The sequence below is a fragment of the Monodelphis domestica genome, chromosome 7 (genome assembly GCF_027887165.1).
Source record: "Monodelphis domestica isolate mMonDom1 chromosome 7, mMonDom1.pri, whole genome shotgun sequence".
Taxonomy (NCBI): domain Eukaryota; kingdom Metazoa; phylum Chordata; class Mammalia; order Didelphimorphia; family Didelphidae; genus Monodelphis; species Monodelphis domestica.
The window spans coordinates 233,162,537-233,188,799 of NC_077233.1; the positions used below are offsets into that span (position 1 = coordinate 233,162,537).

General features: G+C 37.7%; 1 long non-coding RNA gene across 7 annotated transcripts in view; it reads right to left on the reverse strand.

Moving 5' to 3' along the window:
* Window positions 1–26,263, reverse strand: part of LOC103098813 (uncharacterized) — a 97,960-nt gene that overhangs the window by 43,725 nt on the left and 27,972 nt on the right. For 3 of the 7 annotated variants that reach the window (XR_008913721.1, XR_008913720.1, XR_008913719.1), the window contains exon 4: window positions 1,925–2,094. The exons of 2 other annotated variants lie outside the window; for them this stretch is intronic. This is a non-coding gene — a long non-coding RNA (uncharacterized LOC103098813). Of the gene's footprint in view, window positions 1–1,924; window positions 2,095–6,860; window positions 10,359–13,676; window positions 21,587–26,263 lie in introns of those variants that run through there. 2 more of the 7 variants (XR_008913723.1, XR_008913722.1) reach the window with 2 other exon arrangements.

Here is a 26,263-nt window from a genome sequence, read left to right on the forward strand (position 1 = left end):
TCACTTAACCCCAATTGCTTACCCCTTCCTGCTTTTCTTTCTAAGAATTGATACTAAGAGAGAAGATAAGGGTTTTTTTTTTTTTAAAGCAGCACCTGTTTCCTTGCTTCTTTAAATAGAGGAAGTTGGATAGTTGGATAGAATTTAACCTTTTCCTGATAAAAATAACTTTTCTTGCCAATAATAAATAAACATTATTGTGTTATGCTCTAATTTTTGGTGCTTCTGGGCATTCTCTTGTTGTCAGGTTGTCAGGTTGTCAGGAGTCACTTCTGCTGTTGTTATTCTTGAAAATGCTCCCCTACAAACACACATACCACTGCTATCTTCCCATTTGCTGTTTCTAAATTTGGGGGCCTGGGAAACCAGATAACCAAACTAGTTAAGATTTGTTTTGAAATGAGAGTAAGTTTGGGATTGAAGGTGTGAGAAATAGCCACTTGATTCCAGTGCAGGGATTATTTCGGGGGTTAGGGGGGCTTTGCTTCTAGCTTCCTGTATTCCTATATTCCAAAGAGTTGAAATCACTGGAAGTCTGACCCAAGATAAATGGCACATGCCTGAGTTTGTAGGTGTTTGCATGATTTTGTTAACAAGTCTTAGGCAGACAAGGATCCCTACCTCCTTGCAAATCGAGTTGAGTCAACAAGCATTTATTTAAAAAAAACTATGTCTATAATCAGAGAGATGCAAATCAAAACAACTCTGAGCTATAACCTCAGACCTAGCAGATTGGCCAACATGACAGCAAAGGAAAGTAATGAATGCTGGAGGGGATGTGGCAAAGTTGGGACATTAATGCATTGCTGGTGGAGTTATGAATTGATCCAACCATTTTGGAGGGCAATTTGGAACTATGCCCAAAGGGTGCTAAAAGACTGCCTGCCCTTTGATCCAGCCATAGCACTGCTGGGTTTGTACCCCAAAAAGATAATAAGGGAAAAAAAGACTTGTACAAGAATATTGATAGCTGCGCTCTTTGTGGTGGCCAAAAATTGGAAAACGAGGGGATGCCCTTCAATTGGGGAATGGCTGAACAAACTGTGGTATATGTTGGTGATGGAATACTATTGTGCAAAAAGGAATAATGAACTGGAGGAATTCCATGGAGACTGGAATGACCTCTAGGAAGTGATGCAGAGTGAAAGGAGCAGAACCAGGAAAACATTGTACACAGAGACTGATACAGTGTGGTACAATCAAAGGTGATGGACTTCTCCATTAGTGGCAATGCAGTGATCATGAACAACCCAGAGGGATGTATGAGGAAGAACACCATCCACATTCCGAGGAAAAACTGTGGGAGTAGAAACACAGAAGAAAAACAACTGCTTGAATACATGGGCTGAGGGGATATGGCTGGGGATGTAGACTCTAAATGAACATCCTGGTGTAAACAACATGGAAATAGGTTCTGATCAAGGACACATGTAAAACCCAGTGGAATTGTGCATAGGCTATGAAAAGGGTGGGTGGGGGAGGGAGGGAAAGAATATAATTCTTGTAACCAAGGAATAATGTTCTAAACTGACTAAATAAAATTTTTTAAAAAGAAAAGAAAAAAAAACTATGTCCCATGATCAGGGATGTAGATTCTAAATGATCACCATGGTGCAAATATCAATAATATGGAAATAGGTCCTGATCAATGACACATGTAAAACCCAGTGGAATTGCACGTTGGCTATGGGGGATAAGGGTGGGGGAAAGAAGAACATGAATCATGTAACCATAGAAAACTATTCTAAATTAATTAATTAAATAAAGATTTCCCAAAAAATAAAAAACAAAAAATCAATTCAACAAGCAAAATAAAATAAAATAAAAAACTATGTCCCAGTCCGAGAGCAACCAACAGACCTCCAACCCATCTGTGAGTTGGGAGAATGTTTACCCCAAGCACTTGGAGACTTCCCCAGCAGAATGGGAGGACAACAACAATTTATTCCAATGGACATGAAGGTGGCTGAAGCAGGCACTGTGCAGTGCTTAGATCTTGGTCAGACACTGAAGATGTTGAGGGCATTCACTGCCTCCTGGGCCATTACCAGTTGCCCTGACATGTATGTATCTTCCCAATGGACTTCAATGACTCTGGAAGAGAGAGTAAAAATATCATCCTCATGATGTCATTGGTCCTCTTTTAAAATGATGGACTACAGACAAGTAGGTGGCTTAATAGATAGAATCAGGTCTGGAGATAAGAAGTCCTGGGTTCAAATCTGCTCTCATACACTTCCTAGCCGTGTGACCTTGGGCAAGTCACTTAACACCAAGTACCTAAGTATCCATTCTAAAACAGAGGCTGAGGTTAAAAAAAAAGAAAATGAAGGACTAACAACTATGTCCCAGGCACTGGGCTAATTGCTGGGAATACAAATGTGAGCAGAAAAATGAGACAGTCTCTGCTTTCATGGAGCTTACCCTCTAATAGGAGAAGACAACACATAAAAAGAAGCTAAAAAGGGTGTGTAGGGGATAAACTAGAGATGGAAAGACAGGGAAAGGGGAAGGAAATAAAGGAGAGACCTGGGCATCTTGGGTGAGGGTCTCAGTGAGATTCTAGAGTCAGGATTGCAGTCTGGAAAAGAATGAAGCTATGGTTGGCCTGGGTATCCTCCTTACTAATTTTTTTAAACTGTTATCTTTCATCTTAGAATCAATATTGTGTATTGGTTCTAAGGCAGAAGAGTGGTAAGGGGTAGGCAATGGGGGTTAAGTGACTTGCCCAGGGTCAGACAGCTGGGAAGTGTCTGAGGTCAGATTTGAACCCAGGACCTCCTGACTCTAGGCCTGCCTCTCAGCTTCCCCCTCCTTACTAATTTTTGAGAGAAAACAGCCAAAAGAAACGACTTCAGGGGGTAAAAGGTTCTTCCAGTGTGAGAAATCCAAGAGTGTGCTAGTAGATGTTTAATAGCCAACTCCCCCAAAAAATATTTTTTTAAATTGAGGGGAAGATGCCTAGAAAATGGAGAAGCTTTTATTTTTCCTTCTAGATGGGGAATCAGATTACATTTTGAGCATAGAGAGCAATCACTTGGACATTGCACTCTCTGGGAAGGCTTATGGGAAATTTCTCCTGTGCTCTATATAGGCTGGGTTTTTCCCCCTTAAAATCTTTACCTTCTATCTTAAAATCAATACTGTGTATTGGTTCCAAGGAAGAAGAGTGGTAAGGGCTAGGCAATTAAGGGCTAGGTTAAGTGACTTGCCCAGGTTCACACAACTAGGAAGTATCGGAGGCCATATTTGAACCCAGGATCTCCCATCTCTAGGCCTGGCTCTCAAACCACTGAGCCACCCAGTTGCCCTCTGTGCTCTATATTTGTTAGAAAAAGGCTACAATGCTCGAAGAATGAATAAGTAAGAGTTGGAGATCAACTAGCAGATTGCTTTCTACTATTTAGACACCATTGTTCCCATTTAGAAGCTCGAGGGTGGTTTAATCCACCTTTTTATGTCTTTTCATCTCTTTCATGTTGGTCCATTTCCTCTTATAATTGCATTATAAATTTGAGCTGCTGTGAACTACAGACATGAAGAATGGGAGGAAACCTCATAAGATCATCTAGTCCAACCCCTCTCATTTTACCGATAAAGAGAAGCACTTCCCCAAAGTCACATAGGTATTTACTGGCCAAGTCAAGATTTGAACTCAGGTCCCTTAACTCTAAATCCAGATTCTTTTCATCAAACCACTTTGCCTCAGCTCTGTTTTTAAAATTTCTCTCAGTTATAGATATGTCTGAAAAGAGTAGAGTGCCTAGGATTATGTTGTTAACCCTGCATAAATCAAACCCACATTCTGCCCTTACATGCACTATCCCATTAGAAAATCACAGAAGTACAGAATGGTAGAGTTCAACTTAACTCTGATCCAACTTTGATCTCTATTTCCCTTTGTAACATTCTCTCCATTTCATCATCCAGACTTCTACGAAAGTCCTCTGGGGATGAGTCAGATCATCCCATTTGGAGACAGTGATTAGGACATTGTTTGTCCTCCTGGTCACCCCCACTGTTGTTCAGTGAAAAGAGCCCTCAAAATATCTTGAATGAATACCAAGATAAGGTCAAAATAGACACATGATTTAGACACAAATGGAATGTTTCTTTAATGCTTCTGTTCCTTTATCTGTAAAATGAAGGGGGTTGGACTCGATAATCTCTTGAGTTTCCATTCTGTTCTAAAACCGTAATGAGAGGATCATGGAATTGTTAACCTGTCAAATCTATGGATAAGGGAAGAATTTATGACCAAACAAGAAATAGAGCACATTATGAGTTATGAAATAGATAATTTTGGTTACACTGAAATGAAAAGATTTTGCACAAACAAAGCCAATCAACCAAGATTAGAAGGAAAATAGAAAACTGAGGAGGGAAATTTTTACACCAAGTATCTCTGGCAATGGACTTATTTCTCAAATACATAAAAACAAAGTCAAATTTATAAGAATATGAGTCATTTCCCAACTGACAAAAGGTCAAAGTATATGAACAGGTAGTTTTCAGATGAAGAAATCAAAACTATCTATAGTCATGAGAAAAAAAAACTCCAAATCACAATTGATTAGGGAAATGCAAATGAAAACAACTCTGAGTTACCTCTTTATCCCCATCAGATTGTCTAAAAGGAAAATTATAAAAGTTGGGGGAAATGTGGGAAAACTGGGGCGCTAATGCACTGTTGGTGGAGTTGTGACCTGATCAAACCATTTTGGAGAACAATTTGCAAATGTGCCCAAAGGTTTATAAAATTTTGCATACCTTTTGTTTCAGCAAGATCAGTATGTAAAAAAAAAAAAGCTGGGGGGGGTGGCAGAAAGGGGAAAGGATCTATTTTTACAAAAATATTTATAGTAACTTTTTGTGGTGGCAAAAAATTGGAAACTTAAGGAATAGTCATCAATTAGGGAATGGTTGAACAAGTTGTGGTATATGATTATAATAGAATATTATTGTGCCATAAGGAATGGTGATCAGGGAGATTTCAGAAAAACCTGGAAAAACTTTTATGAACTTACACAAAGTGAAGTGAGCAGAAGCAGGAGAACATTGTACATAGGTACGACAACATTGTAGAATAATCAGCTGTGAATGACTTAGCTGTTCTGATCAATATGATGATGCAAGACAACTCTAAAGGACTCATGATAAAAAAAAAAAGTGGTCTACTCCAAAGAAAGAATTAATGGACACTGCGTGTAGATCAAACCATATCATTTTCACTTAATTTTTTCATGGGATTTTGTAAATGTTTTTCTACATCATGACAAATGTTTTGTATGACTGAGCATGTATAACTTACATAAGATTTCTAACTATCTCAGAGAAGAGGAAAGGGAGGGAGAAAGAGAATTTAGAAATCAAAATGTTAGAAGACAAATTTTTGGTTGTTTTTTCACTTTGACTTTTTATTTTAATAATAAATTTATTTAATAAAAGTTTAATAATTAGTTAAATAATTTTAATTTCCACATAAGATAGAAAACAAATGTTAAAAAATGTTTTTACGTAATTGGTGGGATAAATACTATTAATTAAAATAAAATATTACTGACCTTAAAAAAGAGACAAACTCTTCATAACACTTTTCATATATCCCATTGATTAAGGAATTTTGTTTTAGTAAATGAAGATTCGGGGTTCTCATCAAATTGTTTCTTCAACAAAAAGCTAGTCAAAAAGAGCTCTACATTAAGAATCAAGAGAGGGGTAGTTAGATGGCTTAATGGATAGAGAGCCAACCTTGGAGATGGGAATCCTGGGTTCAAATCTGACCTGAGTCACTTCCTGATTTTGTGACCCTGGGCAATTCACTTAACTCCCATGGCCAACACTTACCACTCTTCTGTCTTGGAATCAAATATTGATTATTCCAAGATAGAACATAAAGGACTAAAAAAAAGTCAAGAGATTTGATCTAGTCCAAGTTCTGCTGTGAACTAAATGTACGACTTAAGTCAAGTCACTAAGCTTTCTTAGATCTCAATCCCCTCCTCTGTTACATGAAGGGATTGGCACAGATGATCTATAATGCAATCAAACTCAGTTCAATCTAACAAATTGTTCTTCTTGTGTTTGTTCAGTCTTTTCAGTCCTGTCCAACTTTTTGTGACTTATTCGTGGTTTCATTGGGGGCTGAAGTGGTTGGCCATTTCTTTCTACAGATCATTTTATAAATGAGGAAACTGAGGCAGTCAGGGTTAAGTGACTTGCCCAGGGTCAAAAAGCTATTAAATGATTGCAGCCACATTTGAACTTGAGTCTTCATGATTTCAGGACCAGTGTGCCCTTAAGAATCATTTATTGAGCATCTACTGTGTGCAAGACACTGCTCTAGGTACTAGGGATACAAGAAGAGGGGAAAATGTCTCCGTGCTTGTCCTCTTGGACCTTACACTCTACAGGACAGGGAGTGGAGGGGGGGACACATAAACAGGCAAATACACACATTGATTACAGGATCATTGAACTGGAGCTGGAAGGGTCCTCAGAGGCCACCAAGTCCAAAATCCTCATTTTACAGATAAGGAAACTGAGATAGAGGGAGTTTAGATGATTTGTCCAGGGTCACATAGCTAGTGTGTCTAAAGCCAGAATCCTTTTGGGGAAAAGGGAGAGAACTATGACAACTGTGAAGAAAGATTTCCTTAGAGAAAATCATATTAGACTTTGCTACCAATAGCAATACAATGATCCAGGACAATGCTGAAGGACTTCTGAAAAAGAATGCTATCCCCCTCCAGGGAAGGAACTGTTGGCATTGAACACACTTTTTCATTTGTTTATTTGGGTTTATGTTTGGGAGTTTGGGTTTTATAAGATTATTCACTACAAAAATGAACAATGTGGAAAGAGATTTTGTGTGATAATACATGGATGACCGAGATTGAATCGCCTGTCAGCTCCAGGAGGGGGGAGGGAAGAAGGGAAGGAGACAATTTGGATCACATGACTTTGGAAAACTTATGTGGAAATTTGCTATAAAAGAATGAAGATAAAACTAGAGCATAATTTTTTTTTAAAAAAAGGAGAAAATCATATGAGCTGAGCCTTGGAAGAAGCTGGTCCCTTCCAGTCAATTTGGTGTTCATTTTCCAGGACAGTCCCTTTAAGGGAAAAAAAAGGAGGAATTTGAACACTCGTGCATAAAGAGGTTCAAGTCAGAAAAGAATAGTATCTCAAATGCTGCTGCTTCTTAAAAAAACAAAAACAAAAACCTTACCTTCCATCTTAGAATCAATACCCAGTATTGGTTCTAAGGCAGAAGAGTAGTAAGGACTAGTTAAGTAACTTGCCCAGCTGGGAAGTGACTGAGGTCAGATTTGAACCCAAGACCTCCTGTCTCTAGGTCTGACTCAATCCGCTGAGCCACCTAACTGCCGCCTAAAATGTTTCTTCTAAGGAGCCAAGGTCCTATTCAAACTGTGTTCTGATTTATGTTTAGGTCACCTTCAGAAAGATCTTTGTTAGGTACAAGATGCTTTTGTTGTTGTTATTTAGTCTTTTTTGGTCATGTCCAACCCTTCATGACCCCATTTGAAGTTTTCTTGGCAAAGATACTGAAGTAGTTTGCCATTTCCTTCTCCAGCTTGTTTGACAGATGAGGAAACTGAGGCAAACAGGGTTAAGTGACTCATCCAAGGTCACACAGGTAGAAAATGGTGGAGGGAAGATGATTCTTCCTGACTCCAGAGCTGTCACTCCATACAGTGTTATAGAGAGATTAGCCAAGCTCAGGACATGAATATTTATAACTGTACTTCTCCCACCCCCATCCCCCTTATTCTTATACTTCCAACATCTCATCAGATCATTCCAGCCATCCAGGGCATACTCAGGTTCAATGTCTTCATGAAATTGCTTCGCCTCCCTAAAGCTCACTCTCTCAGAAGCCAAGAGGGGGAAACCATAATAAAAAACTGACACTTGGAGGGAATTATTTTTTATTAAATAGAATTTAGAAAGAGCCATGGGGAACTAGTCTTATCTTCCAGGTCCTGGGCTTCTTTTATACTATTCTCTTCCCACCCCACCCCCACCCTGCCCCAATCAAATTCATTACCATCTTGAGCTATGGGTAGGAGAACGTCCCATGGCAGGATGATTAGCGGTCTTCAACCTTTTTATAGCTCTAAAGAAGCGAGGCATTCCTTCTCTGATTCACTACTTATCTCTGATCACCAGGGAAATTTCACAGAGCAAGCTCCCTGAAGAGTTGGTTGTTTAGGGGGCAGCTGGGTGGTTCAGTGAATTGAGAGCCAGACCTAGAGACTGGGGGATCCTGGGTTCAAATCTGATCTCAGACACTTCCTAGCTCTGGGCAGGTCACTTAACTCCCACTGCCTAGGCCTTATCCAATATTGATTCTAAGATGGAAGATAAAGATTAAAAAATAAAAGAGTTGGTTGTCCAGGGGGTGCAACTGGGTGGCTCAGTGGATAGAAAGCCAGGGCTACAGGTGGGAGGTTCAAATGAATTAAGAGCTATTTTCCATATTCTTCCCAAGGTCCTATAGCCAGTAAGTGTCTGAGACCAAATTTGAACTTGGAAAGACAAGTCTTTCTGACTCCAGGCTCAGCACTTCATCCATAATGCCAACTCACTGCCATACAAGACTAACATGCATCAGACAGTAAAGAACCATGACTGTGCATAATGACCTAATAAATGAGAGAGATTCATTATGCTCCTTGGTGCTGAAGGAGCCAGGAGAAGGGGGACAAAAGTTTAGAGCGGTACAGCAGGGAAGGCTCCAAAAAGGAGGCCGACTTGAGCAGAGCCTCAAAGGATGAGGAGAATTGAGATGGTAAAGAGCCACCTCTGAAAATAATGGTGCGCCACTGACAGAGACAAAAGGAGGGTGCTGCTGATGGACAAGGAGGGCAGGAGGAGACTTTGCCTGGATAAATAGATGAGATAGGGTTAGGGGAAGCAGGGAGGAGGATGAGTTCATTTAAAATTTGACTTTAGTCCCTAGGAGATCACTTATAGGCATAGTGGGCAGGGTGCTCATCTTAGAGTCAAGAAGACCCAAGTTCAAATACAGCCACAGATCCTTACTAGCTATATGACCCTGGGTAAATCACTTAACCTCTTTCTGCTTCAGTTCCCTCCTTTGGAAAATGGGAATCATAAGGGCACTCAACTCAGACTGCTTGTGAGAATCAAATGAGATATTTGCTAAGTGCTTTGCAAGCCTTAAGTGCTACATAAATGCTAGCCATTGTTACTATTACCATTATTAATTCTGAAGGATAATTGATGAGTACAGTTCAGGTGGTAGATGTGAAAGGGCTTTGGCAAGTGTCAATAAAGAAGACCATTAGGCAGATCTGGTGATGACTGTCACATTCAGCTTTTCTCACATCCAGGAAGAGCTAAGACCTGAAGGGTTTCTCTTTCCTGAAGTCTCCCTTTTCCTCAATGCAGATTTCATGGGCATAAGTGATAACCATTAAACAGTTAGCTATAAAGAACTTCTGTCCCCAGGGTCCTAGGTTGCTAGGAAAAATTCTGATGCTATCAGAGCCCCTAATGTTTTCCGCCCCCTCCCAGACTTGGAGATGTCCACCCATTGGAGCTGGAAAACAGTTTAATTAGCACTCATCACCTGTGACACAAGTGTAGGGATCAGGCAACAAGGGTTGGCCCCAGTGAACATAATCATTTTGCATCTTCATGTTTCCCACTGAGGCCTATAATTTCCCAAGCAAAGGCTGGAGCTGTCCCCACAATTTGTATCACAGTACAAAGACTCCACCAATAACATCTGCCTTTCAAAGCTGCATCTACCCAGGAGCACTGGGCCGTATTAATGATAATATAAATCAAAATAGAGCAGGTTCACAGCTGGGTAGGAAGTTGAAAGTATGGGAGGAGAAAAGCTGGGGAACCTAACAGGGGCTCAATGTTTCCCCCGCTTTCCCTAGTGTGGGAGTCTGATGGTCTGACGTCCCCTGGTGTCTTCTGGTCGGTTCAAACTGAACCTTAGCCCAACATTAGTTTAATTAACTCATTAGGCTTCCTCTGTTCATTTCAGCCCACTCCAGACCCTTATAGCAACCTGCCCCCCTGTTCCCACACACTGCAATTAAAATTTTTTGAATCCAAGTGTTATTGTTGCAAATGACAACAACAACAAAAGCCCTGATGGGGGCCAAAAACCATAGGAAGAAGAAGCCGTTCCCACAGTGGCATCAAAGAATGGAGTGTTATCCAAGTACATTCTTTGAGAAATAAATGAAGTCCTGTCTCCCAGTTTCAGCATTCCCAAGATGATACACAAAATGATGATGGAGAGTGGGCCCTTTGATGAAGAAATGAGCCTGGAGAGCGGGCTGATCGAAAACCTATTGGTAGGAAACAAGGAGCAAGAGGTAGAAAGATAAAGGGCTTAGAAGAGGTTGGACTTCCTTCTATAAGAGACCTTATGCCCCACTCTCTGAAAGTCTCTCTCATTTCTCCCCAGCCTTTGCCAACTTTCTTCCATTCTACTACATGGTTCTTAACTTTTTTTGTGCTCCAGAATCCTTTGTCATTCTGGCAAAGCCTATAGACTCCTCATAATATTATTTTTAAACTAATAAAATCCACAGGATTACAAAGGAAACAATTTAAACAGAAGCAACTGGAGCTATATGGAGTTCCCAGTTCATGGATCCTCCCCATGCCCCAATCTACAATGAAAATTAATCTTAATTAAGACATTATATATTTTATCTAAACAGATATTATGAACTAACCTAATAATACCACTACTAGGTCTCTTTCCCAAAGAGATAAAAGAAAGAGGGGAAAGGCCTTATGTACAAAAATACTGAGAGCAGCTCTTTTTGTGGTAGCAAAAGTCTGAAAACTGAGAGAATGCTCATCAATTGGGAAATGGCTGAACAAGTTGTGGTATATGATTGTGATGGAATACTATTGTGCTATAAGAAATGATGAGGTGGATAGCTTCAGAAAAACCTAGGAAGATATATAAATTGATGCAAAGTGAAGTGAGCAAAGTCAGGAGAACATTGTACAGTGACAGCAATATTGTATGATGACCAACTGTGAAAGACTTAGGTACTCTAAACAATATAATGATACAAGACTGTTCTAAAGGACCCATGATGAAAAACGCTGTTGTTGTTCAGTTATATCTGAATCTTTGTGACCCTTTGGATTGTAGCCTACTGGACCATTCTGTCCTCCACTATCTCTCCAAGTCTGTCCAAGTTCATGCTCATTGCTTCCATGGCACTATATATTCATCTCAACCTTTGTCAGTCTTTCCCAGCATCAGCCTTCTTTTCTGGCAATTCTCAGTGCACATATTGCTGAAGCCTAGCTCACAGAATCTTAAGCATAACATCGCTGGCATGTGAAATGAACACAATAGTTTGATAATTTGAACATTCTTTGGCATTGCCCTTCTTTAGGATTAGGACATAAATTTCAGCTTCAATATTTTGCCTCACTATAAGTATGGGCCCAAGTACCCTCATTGTTTAGCAAGGAGTTCTCTCCCCCAAAGCAGTCCCAAGTATGGGTGGAGCAGAGGTCCTCCCATTTCTGATCCAAGTAGAGGTCTCACATCCAAATGTGGAATGTTCCCAGTAGAGAATTGTTCCAATTGAGAATTCCCCAATGGGGAAATTTTTAACATTCACAAGTCTGAGAAATTTCAAGATTTACACTAATTCAATGTCTGCTGCCCAAAGGACTCTCAAAATCTTCTCCAGTATCACAATTTGAAAGCATCAGTTCCAGGGTGCTCAGCTTTCTTCATAATCCATCTTTCATAGTCATATTACTGGAAAAATCATAGCTTTGACTATACAGAATTTTGTCAGCAAGGTGATGTCTCTACACCTTGGTACACTAACCAGATTTGCCATGGCTTTCCTTTCAAGGAACAAGGATCTTCTAGTTTTGTGGCTGAAATCACTATCTGCAATGATATCTGAGACCAAGAATATAAAATCTCACTGGGCTTCCGTTTCTTCTCCCTCTATCTGGCAGGAAGTGATGGGACCAGCTGCAATGGTTTTAGTTGTATGTTTTTTTTTTAAATGGTAAGCTTCAAGCAACTTTTACATTCTATTTCACCCTCATTAAAAGGCTTCTTAATTCTTCTTTACTCTCTGCCCCTAGAGTGATATTGTCTTTATATCTGATACTGTCTATATTTCTCCCAACAACCTTAATTCTGGCTTTTGATTCACCTAGTCTGGCATTTCATATGATGTACTCTGCATATTAGTTAAATAAACAAGGTGATAATATACAATCTTGTTGTGTTCCTTTCCTAATCTTAAATTGATCAGTTTGTTCTATGTTCAATTCTAACTATTGCTTCTTGACTCAAACACAGCTTCCTCAGGGAACTAGTAAGATTACCTGGTACTCCCATCTTGCAACATTTTGTTGTGATCCATGCCATTATAGGCTTTATGAAGCAGAAGTAGATGCTTTCTGGAACTCCCTTGCTTTCTCCAAATCCAATGAATGTTGGTAATTCAGTCTCTAGTCCCACTGCCTCTGAAAATCAGCTTTCTCTTTTGGAAATTCTCAGTTCATATATTTCTGAAGCCTAGCTTGCAGAATCTTAAGCATAACATTGCAATCATGTGAAATCAGCACAACTAATTGGTAATTTTAACATTCTTTGGCCTTGCCATTTAGGATTAGGACATAAACTGATCTTTTCCAATCCAGTGGCCACTATTAAGTTTTCCAAATTCATCAGCATATTGAGTATAACACTTTTATTGGCATCATCTTTTAGGATTTTACATAGCTCAGCTGGAATTCCATTACCTCCACTAGCTTTGTTAATAATGCTTCCTAAAGTCTTTTTGACTTTGTTCTCTAGAATGTATGACTCTACAACAGTAACCACACCATCATGGTTATCAGTGATATTAGATCTTTCTTGCATAGAACTTCTATATATTTTCCCACCTCTTTTTAATCTCTCCTGCTTCTGTTAAGTCCCTACTATTTTTATCTTTTATCGTGCTTGTTTTTACATGAAATATTCACTTGATATCTCTAATTTCCTTGAAGAGATCTCTTGTCTTTCCCATTTAATTGTTATTTATTGTATATATATGTTATAATATTGTAATATTATCCCATATTATTGTTATTATCTTTTTCACTGCATTATTTATTTAAGAAAACCTTCTTATCTCCCCTTGCTATTCTCTGGAATTCTGCATTCAGCTAGGTATATCTTTCCCTTTTCCCTTTCCCTTGCACTTTTCTTCTTTCCTCAACTGTTTGTAAAGCCCCATGAGAAAGTCACTTTGCTTTCCTGTTCTTCTTTTTCTTTGGGATGTTTTTTTTTTTGTTGCTACCTCCTACACAATATTGCAAACCTTCATCCACAGTTCTTCAGACACTATCTAACATATCTAATCTCTTCAATCTATTTATCACCTCCACTTCATACTCATAAGAGATGTTATTTAAGTCATATGTATATGAGTCTGATGGTTTTCCCGACTTTCTTCAATTTAAGTCTAAATTTTGCAGTAAGAAATTCATGATCTGAGCCACTGTGAGTTCCAGGTCTTGTTTATAATAACTTTATAGAGCTTATACAACTTTGGTTGCAAAGTATTGTAATAAGGGAGGGTTTAGTAAGGGATAATTAAGGGTTCAAAACTAAAAAGATATATAAAATAACAGGTTTATTCATCTAAAGGGTAAAGGAAAAAGGGAAATGGAGAATAACTAACTCTTAACCCAAACAAAGAAAAACACCTTTATAACTTATATAATTATTCTAACTAAATTCTTAAAGTAGTCATTAAGATTAGAGGTTTTTATAGGAACAGGGCCAGGGCCAAAGAATCTCATAGCATAGGAGTCCTCTTTGATTCAAGCGGTAATCCCAGAAGTAAGTCACCAGCATTGTTGAAATCCACTTCTCTGTAGCAGTAACAGGCTGAAACAGGCAGAATGTCAATAAAATCAAAGAAGAGGGAATCATTAGCTCTCTGGGTCCACCCCAGAAATACCAAACAGAAACCCTCTGGGCTTTCCTGACTGCTAGAGGACAATTATGTTCAGCAACTGCCTGTGTGTTTTCAGTTCCCCAGCCTCTGCAAGTTGTGTGGAATGTTGGTCTCCAGGATCTCTTGCTGTCAGCTTGCAAAATCCCATACTACAGTGCCCCCTTTGCACAAAGCCAAAATTGTATTGAAATTGCTATTTTGGCATTTGTGCACTAACATACTTATATTTTCCTTAAACTAAAATTTCTACCCAAAATAATAAACAGCCTACACTCAACTATCTTATCCTATCTAATACTATCCTATTCTAGGGATTTAATCAAGGAAAGGAAAAGGGAAAGTATACAATGAACAATTACAAAGTTCAAAATACAGTTCAAAAATATGCAAAAGTAAAACAAGCAAATAGCATCAAAATCAAAATACAAATACAAATTCATGCAAAACATTAAAATCATAAAATACTACTCTTATCAACTAATACAGAAAATTCTACTATGACTGCAATGCATAAACAGCAAACTTAGACAAATTTTTTGAAAAAATACAATAAGTACATTACATAAGTTTTACAAAAAAAAAATTAACCAAACCATCAAACTTACTTATGCAAAATACATTTAATAATAGATTAAAATTGAACATAACCTTATTCTATGTTAAGAACTTAGTAAATATTATCTATTTACATAAGTTTTACATATATAATACATACACTATATACATATAATACATATGATATATACACATATACTTCATATTTACACATATGTTACATATATGCATGCATACACTATAATACAATTAATTCTACAATCCTAATTATAATACACACCATTTACATATGTATTTACATTTTTGCATATGTGATATTATGTGTCATGTGCTATGTGATGTATGTTGTTATGTGTGTTGTAATGTATTTTGTAGTGTAGTTCAGTATCTTACTTTATCTTATCAACCTTAAACTCTAATCTATCTCACTACAGCTCTATTTTAATAAAATCTCCCAAAATTAATCTCACCTACATATACTATTACTATTCTAAACTAAGTAGCTATCTTTGTTAGTAACTAATTACTTTATAACTAACTATAACATTGTTAGTATCTAGCTATACATTGTTGCACTCATTCAACTAGTGAATCAATGTAACCTAACCATGTTTTTTTTTGTGTATATATTTTTGTTATGTTGTTATTCATGCTATGTTATGTTGTTTTGTTAGTGTTATGCCAATGTTACTGTTGTGTTACTGTTGTGTTACTGTTGCATACAATATACTTACCAAAGCTTCAGATTTTTCTTCACTTCTCAACTTGTTTGAAGAATTCGTCCTCTCCAAAATTCATGGTAGTAAAATGTATTGGTGAATGCCTATGAATATGTTATGTTATGTTATGTTATGTTATGTCGTGTCGTGTCGTGTCGTGTCGTGTCGTGTCGTGTTGTGTTATGTTTTGTTACATTACCTAGATTCCTTAGAACCAGTAGTCCATCAATCACTTGATGCTCTTCATTGAAAATTCCCTTCAAAGTCTTTATCTGCTTAATATTTATGAGTCAGTCTTTTTACGATGTCAATCAATTTTCTGAATCCTCCTCTTCAACTGCAATGTCCTTTTCCATCTGAATGTCCTCTTCCACTGGAATGGTCCACTCCTTATTGATCTTTTTGACTGCAGACTCTATTTGACTAATGATCTCAACTTTCCACGAACTCTTCTTCATTCAACAATTTCAACAATTTCTACATTTTCATTATTAATTCCATGAGCTAATTTAATATGTGAGCAATGATACCATGAATCTTTTCCTAATACTTTCACAGAAGATGGTGAAACTAACACAATTGTATAAGGACCTACCCAACTCTCTTGAGTTGCTGATGTTTTTGCAAAATTTTTCTCATACACCATATGACCTGGTTGAAAATTATGAAGAGAATAATCCAATGGACCAGATTGGATCAATACTCCCATATCATGCAGTTCTCTAAGCCACTGTTGTAATGCACTTAAATATGAAGCAAGTTGACAATCTCCTCCCAAGAGAGATGTATAAACAGCCTTACAAGTTTTTGCCTGCAATGGAGCATGTTCAAAGAGCATCTCATAAGATGATATGTGTAAGTCTGCTCTTGATCTTGTACATAGGTAAAACAAAGCTATAGTAAGAATAGCTGGCCATTTTAGATGAGTTTCAGCACAACTTTTCCCCACCATAGTCTTCAGTTCTCTATTCACATGCTCCACTTGACCTGAACTTTGTGGATGATAAGGAACATGATATTTAGGTGTTATTCCTATATTCTCATAGATTCTTTTCAGGACATTTTGTGTAAAATGAGATCCTTTATCAGAATCTATGGTAATTGGTATACCAAACCTAGGAACAATTTCCTTAAGTAACACTTTCACCACAAAGCTAGCAGTATTAGTATTAGATGGAAAAGCTTCTGACCATTTTGTTAATCTATCCACAATTAAAAGACAAAACTTATATCTTCCAGCTTTTGGCATGCTGATGTAATCAATTTGCAAACTCTCAAATGGAGAAGATGCCAAAGGTCTACTACCCAAACCTTTCTTTCTGAATGCACCTTGATTGAATTTTTGGCAAACAGAACAACTAGTACAGATCTTATTTGCAACAGTCCTTATTCCCGGTACTACCCATTGCCTTTTTACAGAGTCTACTACAGCTTAAGTACCAAAATGACCTTTTGTGTGAATGGCTTGACACAAGTAGGTATATAAATCTTTTGTTAACAGCAGTTTTCCAGTGTTTGCAATCCATATTCCATGTTCTTTCCTTGCTCCAAATTTCTCCTTCCGGTTCTGAATTTCTGGGTCTATATAAGTTCTTTCTAAATCATCATACTCAATAGTTGACAAATTCATTACATACACTGAAGCATTCCAGGCTGCAAACTTAGCAGTTATATCAGCTCTATGATTTCCTTTGGAGACTGAATCTCTGTCACAAGTATGACTTCTGCAATGGATCACCGCTAGCTGTTTAGGTTTCTGGATAGCATTCAACAACTCAGTTATTATTTCTGCATGTGCAATTGGTTTTCCCAATGCAGTATTAAAACCTCATTGTTTCCAGATCTTCCCTGTTGCATGACATGCTGAAAATGCACAATGAGAGTCTGTATAAATATTTGCACTTTTAACATCAGCTAGAAGACATATTTGCTTCAATTCCACCAACTCTGCTCCTTGAGCAATAATGATGCTAGCTAATGAGCCATACCACAGTGTCTCAAATTTTGTGACCACTGCAGCACGAGTACACTGAATTCCATTACACAAATATGAAGAACCATCCATGAATAACACCAAGTCTGGATTTTCAATAAAAGTGTCTTTCAAATGCATCATATCCACTAGATCTACTACTTCTACACACTCATATAATGGTTCACCATTCTTTGGCAAATCAGGAAGAAGTGTAGCTGGATTTAATACACTACACCTCCTCAACTGGATGTTCTCACTACCCAGAAGAATAATTTCAAACTTAGAAATTCATTGATCTGAATAAACTTGAATATGAAATTTCCTCATTAATGCTTCTATTTGATGTGGACAATAGTCAATGGACATCACAAAACTAAATCTGCTGACTTCTGGACTAATACTGCAGTGGCTGCTACACCCCTTAAATAAGGAACTGTACCTGCAGCTATTGGATCAAGCTGACAACTATAACATCCATTTGACAATAACTTTGTCCTAATATCTGTGTCAGTACCCTAGAAGCAATACCTTTAGTTTCATTAACAAAAACTTGGAATGGTTTTGTATAGCCTAGGATACCCAAAGATGGAGCAGATAAAATGGCTTCTTTAAGCTTACTTAAGGCTTGCAGATGTTCAAGCTTTAGTTTCAGAGGTTCTGGTTCTGTATTCCTGGTTAAATCTGTTAAACATTTTGTTAGTTCACTATATCCAGGTATCCATTGTCTACAGAAACCAGTTGTTCCAAGAACAGCTCTGAGTTTCTTTTTGGTCTTAGGAGCACTCAGTTTCTGGATGTCTGCTGTTCTTTTCTGTGTGATACTTCTTGAACCCTCTGATAACACAAAACCAAGATATTGCACTTGAGGCAAAACCCATTGTAATTTTGCCTTGGAGATTTTATGCCCATGTTTATATAATTCTAATAAAAGAATCTTGCTATACCTCAGACACACCATAGCATTTGGGGATGCAAGAAGAATCTCATCCCCAAAACGCACCAATTTACTTTTTTTGAATGTTATAGTTTTCAGATCTCTATTCAGAATTTGTGAAAATTGGCTCGGTGAATTGGTAAATCCCTGTGGCAAACGAGTCCACGTCTACTTAGCTTTTTCCCAGGTAAAAGCAAAGACCTTTTGAGAATTCTAATGAATTGGAATTGAGAAAAAAGCAGAGCATAAATATACCACAGTGAAATATCTTGCTTGACTTGGAATGGAAGAAATTATAGCAGCTGGAATTGGTACAACAGGATGAGTCTTGATTACATAATCAGTAACTGCTCTTAGATCCTGTATAAAATGATGTACAACTTTGCCATTCTGATCCGAGAAGGAAGGTATTATGATCCCTTGTTGGATTAGGGATTCAATGATTGATCTTATACCCTCAATTGCTTCTTTAGTAAAGGGATATTGAAATATACAAGAAACTGGTCCTTCCTTAGTCCTCACCCTTACTGGAGTAGCTGATTTCAATAGACCTACATCTGTGGAAGACTTTGACCAAAGATCTTCAGGGATATCCTCAGGTATTATATTGATTGAATCTAAGTCACCCTTTGTACTGACTGAATTTAAGAACAGCAATGGAAAAGCTTTCAGAGGTTCTTCTGGTAGATGTAATGAGATATCACCAGTATCAGTACATTAGATTGTTGCCCTTAATTTACATAATAAATCTCTACCTAAAAGATTCATTGGACAGTCTGGCATGCAGAAATACATGCTCCACAGATAATGGGCCTAAAGTTTTTGGTTATAATTTTGCTACTCTCTGTGGTTTACCAGTAGCACCTATTATTTCCATTATACCAACAGCTCTACAATTCTTAGGAAAACTTTGCAAAACTGATTTTCTGGCTCCAGTATCAACCAAAGATCATAAATCTTGTCTCCAATAGTTACAGACGTATATGGTTCTGTACTATTTGGTGGTTGAAATGTTTCCAACACTGGTGCTAGCACAGTAACATCAGTACAAAGCTCAGTTATTTCCTGTCCATACAAATTCACATCTGCTTGAATTGCATGATATCCCCAGGATTTAACATCTTTAACACCATCATCAGCTTTTTCACTATTCTCATTGGTCTTTATAATCTCTACTTTGCTAACATTGTTCTCATTTACAATCACATTATCTTTATCCAAGTTACATTCTTCATTATTTTCCTCTATTTCACAATCACTAGAATTTTCCACTAATTTTACATTACAATTTTCTTTTTCCTCACAATTATTAACACAAATTACATTATCCTTTTTTTCAATCACATTATTTATAAATTCATTAACCTTATCTCCATTTTCCCTTGAGTCTTCAAATATTTTAGAACTCTGGGTACATCTTCATAATGAACATACCCCTTTTTTCAGATCACCCTTATTCCCACTAACTACTTTACTGCATTTGGGTGTTGCTCCTGATTTTACCCACTCTTGCATAGTGTTCAAATCAAGTGCTTGAGCTCCCTGACAGCAAGCATTTTAGCAATTGTTAACATTATTTCTCCTTTGATAATTATTGCTATTCCAATTATTGTTATACTGTCTATTACATCCATTTAGTTGCCTAGAAAATTGCCCTCTGAATCTACATTCCCTAACAAAATGTCCTACACGATTACATAAGAAACATCATGGAGGTCCACATCTCCTTTCTCTTGGCTTGTACTAGTTGTTTGGTTGCACAGATCTAAGTTCTGCCACTGCCTTTATTTCCTTTATTTCACTGTCCCTTGCTTTACTTTCAGCATCTCTTAATTTCTTTTTCAAATCCACAATTACTGTATCCTTGTCTTCATATCTATCATCATTGCCCATGTACAAATAAGATGCTTTTCTACTTAATTCTTCCAAACCCATCTTTTCCCAATCTGGGCGATTATTTTTTAAAAATAACTTTATCTTAGGACATGCATTTTTTACAAATAGTCTCCTGATGTGTGCAATTGTGTCATCCGCTAACACATCAAGGCCTAAAATTATTTCAGCAGCATCTGTGATTCACTCTAAAAAAATTCGTTGGTGATTCATTTTGTTTTTGTTTAATGTTCTCAAATTTGGACCAAGCATTAGGGCATTTGGTATGCCTCTTCATTAAATCCATGATTGACCTCCTGGCTTGTTTCATCCTTGCATAATCAGGGGATGAATTTATATCCACACCTTCAAAATCCTGTGGCCATGGGGTCAAAGATGGATCATTTCTAGTTTCCTCTATGAATTGGTTCCTTTCTCTCTTTGTCAATAACTCCTTCATTAATAAATAATAATCAAGGTCAAATATATCTATCACCCTCTGAAATTCTTTTACTACCTTATTAGGTTCATCTGAAAAGCAAATGGTTCTACATTTGATTTTTTCCAAATCCTCAGGAGTAAACAATTTATGAGTTTTAACCTTATGTACTTCAAATTTCTTAGAGGAAACAATGATGCCTGGGTCTTATTACATACAGCATCCTCCCTTTCCAATCTGGTCATCTTCTTAATATTTCCTTCATTATTTTCCTTATTTATATCTTTATCTTTTAAATAATTTAAAGCACCATTATTCAAAATCATCCTCTTTCATACATTGCTCCATTGCCTCTGGTTTATCTTTCATTATCATAGTCATCTGCTTCATCTTAGAATCTTTTGTAATCCATAAAACCATTGCCCTTAGTCTATAGCCAACACCAAAAAACAAAACTCTACATTTATACAATACAAGTAAACATAAACACATCAATGGTGCATAAGCTAACACAGTTCTTATAGTTAAATGCATCACTGGTTTCATCCATTCATATCCTAAAACAATATAACAACAATGGGGAAACAAGGTGAAAATTCCATAAGGGATACGTAGGAAACAATCCCATAAAAATACAAAATTACATTTGCCATGTCTCCTGACATGATATTAAATGTGTACATGAAGTTGCTATAAAATACAGGATACGTGTTATTATTATCCACTATGATTAGTAATAACCTCTTGCTGTCAGCTTGCAAAATCCCTTACTACAGTATATAATCAATCTGATTTCAATATTGACCATCTGAAATTGTTCATGTGTAGAGTTAAAAAAAAGGTTATCTTGGCAAAACTCTACCCTTCTTCATTTTCTACTTCAATGTCAAACTTGCCTATTTTTTCAATCATTTTTGAATTTTCTACTTTAGCATTCCAATTCCTTATGATGAATGTGGCATCTTTTTTTGGTGTCACTTTTAGAAGATGTTGTAGATCTTCATAGAATTGAGCAGCTTTGGACTCTTCAGCATCAATAGTTGGAACATAGATTTGTATGATGATGAAGTTTGCCTGGCATTTAAACAGATATCATTTTGTCATTTTTGAAATTATACCCCAATCCTGCTTTTCTCACTCTTTATTATGACTTGTTATAATATTATGCTATGTGATATGGCATATTATATATGACTATGAGGGCTACTCTACTTCTTCTAAGAGATTCTTGCCCATTGGAGTTATAGGTAATGATCACCTAAATTAAATTCACCCATTCCCATCCGTTTAAGTTCACTGACACCCATGATGTCAGTGTTTTCATTTTTCACCTTCTATTTTACCTTGGCTAATAGATCTTACATTCCAGATTCCTATATGATATTGATCTCTAGAGCATGAGACTTTCCTTTCATCACCAGACACATCAGTGGATGGAGTCCTGGGACCAGAGTCAGGAAGACTCATATTCCTGAGTTCAAATATGCCCTCAGACATTTACTACCTATATGACCTTACATGAATCACTTAACCCTGTTTGCCTCCATTTCCTTAGCTGTAAAATGGGCCAGAGAAGGAAATGGCAAATCATTCCAGTATCTCTGCTAAGAAAACCCCAAAAGAGATTATGAAAAGTCAGACATGACTGAAAATTATTGAACAAGTATCCCCAACAAAATTCCTGGCACATAGTAAGCACTTAATACATGCCTGATGATTGGTCAACTTAACTAAAAGACCAGTCTCCTCAAATAATTTTTTTTAAAATTTGCTCTAAATTTTGTGACTATGCACCAATCCCCTCCCAAAAGAATAAAAAGTGATTAAGCATAAAACTCCATCATTTATGGTGTGTATTAACTTTAGCAAAATAGCATCAAAAGCAGCCTATTTGGTCCTAGGTCTCTTGAATTTTTCTGCTACATGTTTTTCTAGATTTTGTTGCAATTTTGTGAATTTTAAAAAATATATTATATAACACACATATATAATATTATACATATATATACATATTCTTGGTCTGATTAATTGGTATCAATTTGTATGCATCTTCCTAGATTTCTTCATCAATTTTGCCAATTGTTTTAAACAATAATATTCCATTCGATTCATATTCAACGGTTTGTTCAGCAATTCCCCAATCATTGGGCGCATGGGTTGTCTCCAGTTTTTTGCCATTATGAATAAAGCTGCTACAAATATTTTTATGGAAACAGTCTGTTTTCCCCTGTTTAATTGTATCCTTAGGGTGAAATCCCAGTAGTTGGATAATGGAGTCCCAGAGGGTATGAACAGTTTTATAACTTTTAGTTTATAATGTGATATTACTTTCCAAGATTATATTAGTTCTGAGTTCTACCAGTGAGGTCAGTGTGCTTCTTTCTTCCTAGTGCCACAAATATTGTGTTTTATCATTTTTTTCATCTAATATCAGGAACCGCTGCTGGACCCAAGAAACTGGGGAATTGCACCCATTCCCTGTCTGCTAAATCCCCACCCACCTAACCCCAATACCCACCCCTCAGCTCAGGCCCCACAGAATAAATATGGACCAGGATAAGTTCTGAGGGAGAGCAACCTCTGTTATGAAGGGCTAGGCTAGGGAGGAACTTCCTTTTCTTACATTCTTTGGATGGTTATGTTATAATTCTGGCCTTCTCAGGAAAGATTTACTTATTATTTAGATTTGGACTCATGTCCATGGATGGAAGAAAGGCCCTGTTTCTTGTTTGAAAATTTATGTACAATAGGGGCCAGAGCTGATTGTTAAATTTTCAGTGTGAGCATTTTTACCTCAGAAATCAGCAAATGCTGCAAAAAGGAGGTCCCGGTTTATTGTTTCATTGATTGTCTAGACTTAAGACACAATGGAGGAAATATTAATCACTCATTTAATTTTATTTTGCTGTTAATTGAAGTGTTAGTTAAATGTTATTTTAGTGCTAAATGTTAATTGTGTTCATTAAAATTAGAAGTGTTTCATAGCAGGGGTAGCTGGGTGGCTCAATGGATTGAGAGCCAGGTCTAGAGACAAGAGGTCCTGGGTTCAAATTTGACCTCAGACACTTCCTAGCTGTGTGACCCTGGGCAAGTCACTTACCCCCATTGCCTAGCCCTTAATGCTCTTCTGCCTTGGAACCAATAAACTGTATTGATTCTAAGACATGTGCTTCATGGATACATTTTCCTTTTCCCCAGCCAGTTGTTAAAACATTTAACAGGATGTTCCTACTTGTATGGAGCAGGTATTTATTTCCTACCTCTTCCTAAGTCTCTTTATTAATTAAGGGTACCATCATTCTTCTAGGCACCAAACCTCAAAAGATAGGTGTCCTACACAGATCATCACTCTCACCTCCAGATCCTATCAGTTGCCAAAGCCTGTTGTTTTTGACTTTGTAACATCTCTCCTATTCCCTGCCTTCTCTCCCCTGGTGCCAACCCTCATCATCTCTTGGATGATTGGACCATTGCAAGATCCTTCTGGTTAGTGTCTCTGCCTCAAACTTCTCCACAGTCTAGTCCATCTTCCACTTAGCTTCTATCCAGTGACACTCACTGGCCTCCTTGCTGTTTTTCACACCCAGCACCCCATCTCCACCCCCTAAGTATTTTCACTAGTTGTGCCCCATGTCGACATACAAAAGGAATGTTAAAACACCCACATTATGCATTGACTTAACTTATAACCTATAACTACTGTTTTAATTTGTCAAAAGTTAGAAACCTAAATAGTGGAACCTGAAACAGTTTTCAGAACTACTGAATAGGCATTCTGTATTTCACCTCAGCTCTGCACTGTCTCCCTCAAGACAAATGTCTTCATGATAATGATTGGGAATAGTGGCTCAGTGGACAGTGAGCCAGGACTCAAGACAGGTAGGTCTTAGGTTCAAATCTGGCCTCATACACTTCCTAGTGGTGTGACCCTGGGCAAGTCACTTAATCCCCGTTGCCTAGTTCTTAATGCTCTTGGAACCAATAAACTGTATTGATTCTGAGACATGTGCTTCATGGATACATTTTCCTCTTCCCAGCCAGTTATTAAACATTTAACAAGACGCTCCTATTTGTATGGAGCAGGTATTTATTTCCTACCTCTTCCTAAGTCTGCCTTGGAACCAATACTTATGTATCAAATTTAAGACAGAAAGTAAGGGTTTGAAAAAAAGGTGATGATAACATATGTATGTGCTTTAAAGTTTGCAAAGACTCCTTATACATTAGATTTCATTTGATCGTCACAATAACCTTTTGAGATAGATGTGATTATTATGTCATTTTATATTATATTTACATATATATTCCTCATTTTACAAAATGAGGAAATTGAGGCAGATGGAGATTAAGTAACTCGTGCAAAGACACACACAGCTAGTAACTAATTGTCTACATCAAGATTCAAACTCAAATTTCTCTGATTCAAAATCTACCCTCCTATCCACTGTACTGATATGGGCTGGCAGTGGTCAGAATAGTATATAGTATATAGTATATAGTATATAGTATATAGTATATAGTATATAGTATATAGAAAGGGATAGTAATAGGAATGGGATCCCCATACTCTGAAATCTTGCATTTCTCACTGCTTAGCACTAGTTAAACATCAACTGCAACACCTGTAGTTTTAGCATTAGTCAAGCATGAATTGTAGATTGTTCAATTATCCACTCTGTGTACCAGATTGGTAACATTCTATACTCGGCATCAATCAGCTTTGTACCCATTCTGTTTTATTGCTTATATTGTTCTTAGTTATAATTACCTATAGTGGTCCTCCAATGTACCGTATCCCCTCCTCATGTTCCCACCCTGGAAGGGCATCAAGAACTCTCCCTGACAAATGATGACAAGGTGGGTAATAGGGGAATGTGGAACCTGCATACTGAGACCCCAAATCTTGTACATGCTCCTTATTCCTTATGGCAACAAACCCTAAAACATACCTTCACCTGAGTTTAGAAGGGGAGATGCCAAGCTCCAAGACCCCAATCAATATGCCAACCCTGATCCACAGGGTGTCGAAGCTGCCACTCCATGGTGGAAGCTCTCACACTACAATGGAAGCTGCCACTCTACCATGGAAGCTCCACTCCTCAGAGGAAGCTGCCACTCTACAGAGATGCCACTACTCTCAGCTCCAAAGAGGCTACTCCACTATCCCTTGGGCTTGTCCATCAGCCCTGAGGCTACCTGATTAGTCCCCAGACTATTCTACCAGCTATTCTACCACCAAAACCCACCACTTCTTCAAATAAAATTCTTTTCTTACTTCTGGACTGAACAGAGTTTGAGTCTCCATTCTTGGGGGGAAACCCTGCTACAAACTTGGATGCACATCTCCCACATCACCTAGCCACCTTAGGGAAAACCAAGCCAGGGATTAAGTTTATCTGTCTATCAGTGGTCACCTTCTCCAAGAAGCCCTGCATAGTTGCCAGAGACTCTATCCCCTTGCTACCAGACAGCTCCTATCAAAAGACCCAGTATCTCTGGATTTCTTGAACTCACAAGATCTTTCCCAAATTTTAACATACCCAAGTCAAGGTCAACATTTAGTTCAATCACCTCCTCAAGGACAACACCACTCAGAAAGGGCCAGAGATCCAGGCTCAAGCTTGCCTAGGTGGAAAATGTGTTTTAGCCATTGTAAAGTCTCTGGGATGAGGATAGGGCACTCCTACCCCTTCAAAAAGAGGATGAAATGACAGAAAGAGAAGGGCCAGCGTCCCTCTTTAGCCTCCACTG